Here is a 10,392-nt window from a genome sequence, read left to right on the forward strand (position 1 = left end):
TGGATGGAGTGGAACGTTCCTTTGCATAGTCTTATCAGTGCTCTTACTTGTAAACAGTACAATGGCAAAACAAACAGTTGGTAAATGGTTAAAGCGGATGTGATTGGAACAGTGATAACTAGCTTCCTGAACTGCTGTTGTAAATCTGTAAAATGCATGCCATTTTACATGATTATGGCACAAATCGTTGTTTTTGTAGTGAGAGTTGTAAAATAACGTTAAATTGGCATGCAAAGCAGAAAACATTGTATTCAATGTGTTGGCAAAAATCAAAATGGTCATTTGTTCTGTAGGGCTGGGGGTCAATTCCAAAAATAAATAGATTGTGAGGTGTTTGGAATTGAGAGTTCCAAAAAACATTGATTTGTCCAGCCTCTCGACTGTATTCAGTAATCATACAGCATCACAATATTGACATAATTTGTTTTAATACTTTGTTTCTTCTCATTACAGTTTTTACACAGACTGTAGGTTGATGCTGTTTATTCAATGTTTAATGCTAACACAAAATCAGACAAATCAGGCTTTTTAACATTATTTAGACGTGTTCTTAAATTGTATAGAAAATAAATGTAAAGTAAAATAAAAAGAATAGTAAAACCACTTATAATATTTAGTATAGATTATTTAATTATTATATATATATATATATATATATATATATATATATATATATATATATATATATATATATATATATATATATATATATATATATATGGTCACACTTTAGATTAGGGATTAATATAATTGATAAACAAAATCTATTCATGACATTATTTTTGAAATCATTCCCATTTTACAGTATTTTTACACTGTTCACACTACTGTAGCTTTGCAGAAGGGTTTCTTCAAGCGTCTTGGAGATGTCGCAGTTCTTGTGGATTTTGTTTCAGTTTCTTCGTGTAATCACAGATGGACTCGATGGTGAGATTAGATCTCTGTGTGGATCAAACCGCTGTTGTCAGGCTCTTTCTGCATACAAAAATCTCACTAGAATGGATTATTACAATTATTGAAAAAATAAATGTTTGAAAATGTAAACTGATATTACTTACTGACACACTATTGCAAAATGTATAAATAACTGGCTTAAAAACATTTTGAGGGGGTGAAAATACTCACGTGCTATATATATATACACACATACATACATGTACCAGTTGTAAACTCATACCAGACGAGGGTGCTATTGAGCCAATAAGCAAAACTGCAACCAACCCTGAATCATAATCATTAGACTAGAGAAATTACCTTGCCTTTGCTCGGCTGGGATTTAAAGTTAGTGTATATTTAGATATGTGTTAATCATATCTCTCCATAGTTGGATGCACTCTGGCTTTTGATGGCAGGAAGTGTGGGAAGCATCCCATGTTTGGTGATTTTGTGCAATTCACATTCTCAGATAGAACCGATAACTGAGTCAAATGGACCTTCTGTTTGGATGAAGATATATTTGAGCACATGGCATTTTAAGTATCTATTACATATGCTTTTACATAAGTTAAGCATTTTCACATAAGTTATACAAGATTCAACACATTTGTTTGAGCTAGTTTAATGTAATTTAAGGTTAGATGACTTCAAAGTTGATTGTAGTTAAATTTAAGGTAGCTACTTTTTTACAGTATTGATAGCATTTGTTTCTGGATAGGTTTGTCAGTATCAAACTATGAGGGTGTTTAATGTAGTACTCTGAGTGTGATACATTATATTCAATGTTTGTAATCATTTATAAGGTGTGAATGATCTTATGTAATTTACACAAAAGGAGGATCTCATTGGGTGACGCAGACATTTCCCAGCAACCTCGGTAAGAGAAATAGAAAGATAGATGAGCTACTGTGGATGCAGGTGCATATGTCAAACTAAAACAAACAGCTCGGACATGACTGCATCCGTAAAAGCCAAATAATACCAGACCCAGAGCAAAGGGGCGGGAACACATGCTGACATATACTATCGGAGAACTGGGGCTGACGGGATGGGGAAATAGCTGAAACATAAACTATACGGACACAATTGTGTCTCTTTTAAGTGCAGAAAAATTCCAGTCCTGTGTCTCACAGAAGGCGGAAAGACTCAAGGTGAAACCTATAAAGACATGTAAGCAACAATAGACCACGAGGCCTGATTCTGTGTATTTTACTCACAGCTTCTGAGAGTTATTAACATTATTAAAATCAAAAATTGTATCCGTTATTATTATGGTAATGTTTAACCTTAGAAGACTGACTAAAAGTAGAAACAAATGAAACAGGGAGAGAAAACTGCCTAACCAACTCAATATTAAACAGGTCAAACATAACCCTGACAATATCACTGTTTTTGGCCACCCTGCTTTTTTCTTTTATTACAAAATTAGACCTACGAGACAATCAAAAACTGAATATAATCAAAAACTAAAAATATACTGACAACAGAAATGTTCATTATAAAGTTTGTTGGTAAATTCTGGAATTGATACAAGGAGAAACTAACACTTATCTTAGTCAGCCAAGTAAGTTGGTGACTGCCTTGCAATTGAATCAGTTAAACTAACCGATTATCAAATGTTCCGTAAGTCTTTTGAACTTTAGGAAACCTTCATTTGTGATATTTATTTTATAGAAATAAACTAGGTGTGTGGATAATATAACTTGAGATGTCTAAATCTCTCACAAAAAGTGAATTTCCATCAAAAGTTGAGTTTAAAAAAGATTGTGATTGTTCTGAATTCAGGTTATGAAGTACTTTAGTACTACTTCACAGCAGTTTGTAATGGTACAGAAGGGCACTAACTCATCTAGCTCATGTCTTATGAAACAGCGATGTAAAAGGTCAATGTGCCACAATACTTCTACAGAATATTGACTGAATATAGTCTTGCTGGCTGCATATGTTTTGATCTATTTTTTGGGAAAAGTGTATGACCATGCTATTCCAAAACCTTAAACTATTTGCACATGTAGGGATTTTTATTGAGTGTGAGAGTGTGTGTGTGTGTGTGTGTGTGTGTGTGTGTGTGTGTGTGTGTGTGTGTGTGTGTGTGTGTGTGTGTGTGTGTGTGTGTGTGTGTGTGTGTGTGTGAGCCTGTTTATGTGGTTTATGAGGACACAAATTTGTATAACTACATGGGTATTACACTGGTATTACTCTATAAATGTGGTTTTTTGAGGTCATATCAAATGTCCTCATAATTCAAATGGCCTTAAAAACATACTAAATTATGTTTTTTTGAGAAAGTAAAAATGCAGCATGTTTCCTGTGATGGGTAGGTTTAGGGGCAGGGGCAGTGTAAGGGGATAGAAAATACGGTTTGTACAGTATAAAAACCATTACGCCTATGGAGAGTCCCTGTAAACCACATAGACCAACATGTGTGTGTGTGTGTGTGTGTGTGTGTGTTTGTTTGTTTGTCTGTGTCCAAGTGTGTGTGTGATTGTCTGTGTCTAGTTGTGTGAGTAAGTGTGTGTGTGTCCATGCATGTCTGTGTTCAAGTGTGTGTGTTTGTGTGTGAGAGCCTGTGTGTGTGAGTGTATTAGTGTGTGTGTGTGTGTGTGTGTGTGTGTGTGTGTAATTATATAATATATATTTTATTCCAGCTAGTTGCCATTTCTCATTTTGAAAACTAAAAATGAATATATAGACATTTAACAGCACACAGTGTATTTATCTTTTGTCAAATGAATCTGTATATAATCTATATATTTTCTTCATAGTTGTTTAGAGATGATGAGTGTGTGTCCGTGTCTGAGGACTGGCCGAGTTCTGTATAAGCCATCTCTCTAAGGGCAGCAGGATGTGTGTCTCTCCATCTCTGTCTAATCCCCCATCATTTATCTGCATCAGATCTTGGCAGCAGAACAAAGGTTTCTGAAGATCTCGCCGAGCTGCTGCTGTGATACCCTCTTGAGACATGGAGAGATTCTAGACATCTTGAAAGATGAAGTTTGCATTGATCCACCAGATTTTCCATCCGTGCCTTTATTTGAACCGTCCTATTAAATCAGAGCTGTTGTTCTGCAAGCAGACGTACATTTCCGTCAATTCCAGATAGTTTTTGTCGGCAGATCTAATTTAGATGTTATTGGGCTTTCAGCATTATATTGTCCTGTATAAGATGAATCTCTGATGGTTCATATTTAGTTTGAGTCTTATAAGTACTATGAGATGTAATATAGAGTCACCTTTCAAGTTGTATTCATAAAATGTAATGTTGTTTTTTAACTCGGGTCATACATTAGCATTCAAAAGGTTGGGGCTGGTATTATTATTTTCATGAAACAATTATTTTATGCTCACCAAGGCCGCATTTGATCAACAATAACAGTGTGAAATATTATTACAGTTTAAAATAACAATGTTTTCTATTGTAATATATTGTAAAATGTAATTTTGCTGTCATCAAAGCTGAATTTTCAGCATCATTACTGCAGTCTTCAGTGTCACATGATCCTTCAGAAATCAATCTGATATGATTTGATGCTGAAGAAACAGTTATGATTATTTTCAATGTTGAAAACAGATGTGCTGCTTCATAATTTTGTGTGAACTGAGGATTTTTGATGAAGAGAAGTCTTTACTGTCACATTTGATCAACTTAATGCACTCTCGCCGAATAAAACTATTCATTTCTCAAAAGACAATCATACTGACCCCGAACGCTTGAAGGCTATAGTATATTTTTGAATTTCATCTCAGGAAGCGGCTGTCTTTTGTGTGCATTTGCTGTTATTTGTTCACCTTGCATGCAGATGTCAGAGTTACGCTTCGTTTTCTATCAGTCTGTTTAATCACCTGTTTGCATGCTTTCCTTTATTCTTCTTTACCATGGATATTCATTTCATCATTTAGTCCATCGCCATGTGCATTTAAGTTCCTCAGCTTCACTTATTATTCGTCCAGTATTGTTTGTGCATGGAGTTGTTGACTTACGTTTAATAAAGACTCTCTTTATTTGTACCTTCTTCTTCATCTTCGGACTTAAACCGTGACAGCTGAAAGTGTCGCACCTGGGATTATTATTATTAATAAATATTTAAATATATGAAATATTAAAGAACCTTTTAAATTAATCCACATATCACCAATGCTGAAGGATAAAAGATAGTGTAAGAGTTAAATGCTTGAGTAAGAAGTTCATACATATATGATATTGTGTAAACTGGATGCAGGCGCCATCAACACATATCTGTTATTAATAATTCAATGCGGCGTTTGACCATCCATTTAACGTATGCTAATGGCCTCAAACCATTGTTATGCTAGATTGCGAGAGTGATGTTTATGTCAGACCACAGTTACCTTTTGGGTTAGTGAGTCATATTCGACTATTGCATTTGAACAAACACAGATTTCCTCTCTTCTACTGAATTGAATGTACTGATGTGGACAGTGTCTTACTGTAAGATTACTGTTAAATCTTGGCCAATTTATTCCACTTAACTCCTCTGATTTACAATATATTGTTATAGTTGGATGCTGAAGCATTCATTTATAACCATTTTTTCCCCTCAAATCCCACTACTCAAACTTTTTCATAAATCAGCTTTTGTTGATGTCCAAGGCCACAAAGTCCACATGACACGTTTCTCGTCAAAAAGTCCCAAACCTGTTGACATAAAATTGTGGTCAAGAAGCCTTCATGATGAATTCTACCATCTAAACACTGAAGTAAAGTGCAGGTCTTCTGTGCAACAAAGTGTCTTCTGTGGCTGTTTCCAGCTTTCCGAGGTCTCGTCCGTCACACAGCTGGAGAAGTGCCTCTTCCATGACTTCACCTATAGTAAACTCATCTGCTCAGCCTATTTTTCTCTTTTTTTCTTTGTCCACGTTTGAAAATCCAGACTCTACATGAGTTTGAGAGGGATTTCTATTTCCGCTTGTTGCAGGTGGCATCTGGTGACTTATGTGTTTGTAGAATAATATTTAGCTTGGCATCTGCTCATTTCTTTCCAGAAAGGATGCAGGTTAATTCCCTGGGAGTATGCTGTAGGAAAACAGAGCAACAGCTCAATGACACTGTTGTTTTGCTTTGCTTTGCTTTGTGTGCATGTTCATGTTTTTCTCTCCCGGTAGGGTACTTCTGAATGCACACTAATTCATGGGGACTATCACCGTGGGTGTGAGGGCTGGATGGAAGAACAGAACCCAAGAGCAGATCAGTTCAAAATATTTATTAGGACAAAAAGCAAAGTAAAAGAAAACAATATTTAACTGGGCAGCCGAGCTGCCACGTCAGGGGAAATAGCTGTAGACACAATCCAAGAACAGGCAGAAGTCAGCAACAGGTAGACAGTCCAGTGAGGCAGTAATGCAAGAGGGCAAGCCAGGAGAGTGATCGAGGGACAGGTAGGTTCAGGGCCAACAAAATGACACAGCAAGGTGCAGGGCAGGGAAAAGTCCAAGAACTGGCACAGACTCAATAACAAAAAGCCAATCCCCAAAATGGAGATGGCAACACCGAGCTGCAGGGCTGGACCAGACTAGGGAAAAACAAAACAGCATCAAAACTTGACAGGACAGAAAATAGATTTGACATCTAAGAGGCTGGAGCATGACAAAAAAGCAGTCAAAACACTCTGGCAGGGAAGGCAGATAAGAGTGGAAGCTAAATAGTGTGAGAAATTAAACGAAAGGAGAAACAGGTGAGAAGTGTGCAAGAGCCCTGATTATAATGCAGCACAGCTGCCTCCAAAATCAAGAGCGGGAAACTCAAATGAGGGACAGGTGAGAGAGTGGTGTGCAGTAGTGCTGATTAAGAATACAGCACAGCTGTGGTGCAATGGAAAAATACAGGGAAACAACTGAGAGAGCAGGAAAAGCAATGATCAAACCCGAGTCCTGACAGTGGGGACCTAAATTGAGTTCCCCATGAGGAAACAAGCTTATAAATAATTCAGAATGAGTTTTTGTGAAAATGTAAATGCTGAAAGCTTTGTGTGGTGGGTCGGTTTAGGGAAGGGATGTTTTAAGGGGATAGAATATACAGTTTGTATAGTATAAAAAGCATTATGTCTATGGAGAGTCCACCACAAGGATAATAAACCGTACACGTGTGTGTGTGTGTGTTTGCGTGTGTAGTAGTTGTCCAGGAAATAGCCGAAGACCTTTCATGCAATTTTGAGCTTTTGAAGGTTTTGCTGTTGACTGTTTTGCTATACATAAACAATACATGCCTTTATAACTACATCTAAAAATCTATATGCAAACATTTTCTAAATCATGAGGCACCATGTTAATTTTTTTAATATGATGCTACATGTTTGCCATGAACGTTATCGGAACTTTGGCAAGATACTGAACAAACATTCTTTCAGGAATGTTAATAGAATGTTTATTCAAAGTTATCTGGTCTTTAACAACATTCTCCAAATGTTAGCGCAAAAAACTATTATGTATGCATCATTAATGGATTGATTTATTTATTTTTAGTTGGATGTTCGTCTAAAGGTAAACCGATTTTTACCACTTCATAGAACATTCGAAAGATAACGTTCTCCTAATGTTTGAAAATTATAAAATGCAATTATTCCTTAATGGTTTCTCTGACAATTACTTGAAAAAAAATGACCTTAAATGGTTAGTTCACCCAAAAATGAAAATTATGTCAATAATTACTTACCCTCATGTCATTGGACACCCGTAAGACCTGTGTTCAGGACACAAATGAAGATATTTGAGTCCGATGGCTCAGAAAAGCCTTCATTGACACCAATGTCACATTCTACCTTAACTTTGCAACTAGGTCAACCCAAATACTAACCTTATAGTCTACAAATATTAATTTTGAACACATTGCATTGTGGGATATTACATGGAGGTTACTCTCTGTTCATTCTGGCAAAAGGTAAAAAAAAGCATGTTGTGCACATTATAGGCAACATATAATGCAGATATAGTTAAAGTATATTGCAGTTTGCTTTCCAAACTTAAAGGGTTACTTCAGCGATTAGCATATGGCTTTGTATCAGTAGAAACCCTAGAGTATATTCAAATGATTGTGCTTTCCCCCTCATATCCCCCTGAGACAAGAGATTTATGCATTTTATTTCTGGAAAAATTCCTCCCGTGACGCAAATTGACGATATTTGCGTCATCTTTGGGAATGGCCTCACAGGGCAGCGAAGCACTCTGGGAATTGTAGTCCTTCATCCCCATGAGACAAAAATACATTTGGGGTGCGTCTCAAACAGCTCCCTTGTTCAGTTGTCAGGGCACTGATCAGGGAGTCAGCCCATTGACTTATGTCCTGATCAGTGCCCTGACTAGTGAATTAGGGAGCTGATTGAGACGCAGGGTTAGTCTTTTCTCAGTCTAGAAGGCACCAAATTCAAAAATAATTTCACATTTCTACTACAATAATGACCCAGTTTAAATACAAATTCATCTTCCAAACACTGAAGTACCCCTTTAACTTGCTAATCATGGCTATGCATCTGTTTCACAGATGAATGGAGTTCAGGTTTGCACTTTTCACTATTGAAATGTGTTTTTTTCCTCAACAGTGTAATCCAGAAAATAAATCCAAGATCAAACCTCTGCTTATTAACGCATTCCTGAAAACCATCAAGCTATGAAATGCATAAAATGGGAATCAAACCGTTATAGTTTATGCTGAACGTCCAGCTCTAGTTTCAGCCCAGGATTCCCTCTTGAGTGTTGTGCAATGGATATTTCCATGATAACTCATTGTAATATGAAGGTGGTGACTGCTTCTCTGTCACCCATGAGCCTTTAAAGCTCAAACTCCAAACTAGAAGCCAAGCCAGAGTTATTCATACACAAATGTAACTTTTAAACAAAGAACAGGAGCACGTCCAACAGAGCATTCGTCAGTGTTATCGTCCCTGATGAATCTGACTTTCTTACATTTATGCATGCATCTTCTCTGCTAAGATTCACACCAGCACAAAGTCTTACTCATACGCCTACACAAAGCCTTCTTTCACAATGTCCCAAAGATTTAAACAGTTACTTGCCAAGATATAAACTGTTGGACTCAAGTTGTTCCAAACAAGGTTGACTTTCTTCTGTGATGAATGCTCTTTTCCATACATAAAGCGTTCTAGGCACAGTCAAGCTCTATAAAGGACAAAAACAGAACTATTTAAAACCTATAAAAGTATTAAATATAGCGTGTGCTATTTTTCTATCATCTGTATATCTCATTCATGTGTAGGGAAGCTATTCAACTAATAGCACCATTATACATTTATCTCTGTTCCTCAAAAAATAATAATACTGATTCCGAAGTCTATAGTTATAGTACTTTTATAGTGCTTTTTTGTTGTTTTTGGAGCTTGACGGCTCTTCTTCACTACACCGTGTAGAAAATAGCAGTATGAACAATATGCTAAAATGTATTTTACAATGTAACAACATGAGAGTATGTCAATTTTGGCAGACTTGCCCATTTAAAAAATAAACTTTTTGTTACGATCTCACTGAATGCATTTTTAGTTTGCTTTAAGAAATTTACTACATGGCCCTTTGGGGTTAAATGTCTTGCTCGTTGTAATAAAAGATGAAAGCCAAGGACAGAAATCCTTACAGAACAGACATTCCCCTTCCTGCATATGGGACCTTAGAGACAAACTTTCCTGCCAAAAATACTGTACACCAGATGCAGCTGTGTTAGAAGAACACCGGTGCATCTACCAAAGAACTAACCACATATTCAGAACCGGTAAAGGGAAAAATGTAAATTATTTTGAATTAAATAGATAGTTCACCTAAAAATGACCTTTCTGTCATTTTTTACTGGCATGTTATAGTTTTCTGTGGAACATAAAAGTGACATTTTTGAGCATTTATTCAAACAGTGACAATAGTGAGAAAAAAAACACAATGCATCTATATTCAAAGTTATACTATAGATCTATGAAACGAACACATCGAAATTTAAGTGCACAAATGAACTACTAAATTTGTTCTTTTGTGTTACATACTGTTTTTTTAAAGTTTTTTTTTGTGTGGAAATAAATTCATTTCTTAATAATATGAATAATAAAAAAAATATTTTAAATAAACTGTGTTCTTTTGACCCCTTTTTTTTACAGTATTTTTTTTTTTCATTAAACAAATATAGTCTTGGTGAGAATAAAAGAAAACTTTTAAAAATCTTAACTTTTTGAATGCAGTGCACATTTTTATTGTGGACTATTTTGTTTAGCCATTGAAAGACACATTGGTCAATATTTATCGGAATGTTTGTGTATATATGGTGGTTACGGCCGTTGACGTCTTAGGCTTGTTGTGTTGTTGTATTTTCTGTGTTGTTCACACTCTTTCTCCAAGACTTGCTAAGTGGGTTAGTGTTTATGTTGGCCAAGAGCTACGTTTCTGATGCAATTACGATAAAAACATGATGGAAAGTGAGTTTTTCTGAGCAAAACATGTGTTTAGAGA

Source organism: Pseudorasbora parva, chromosome 2, assembly GCF_024679245.1.
Source record: "Pseudorasbora parva isolate DD20220531a chromosome 2, ASM2467924v1, whole genome shotgun sequence".
Classification (NCBI taxonomy): Eukaryota; Metazoa; Chordata; class Actinopteri; order Cypriniformes; family Gobionidae; genus Pseudorasbora; species Pseudorasbora parva.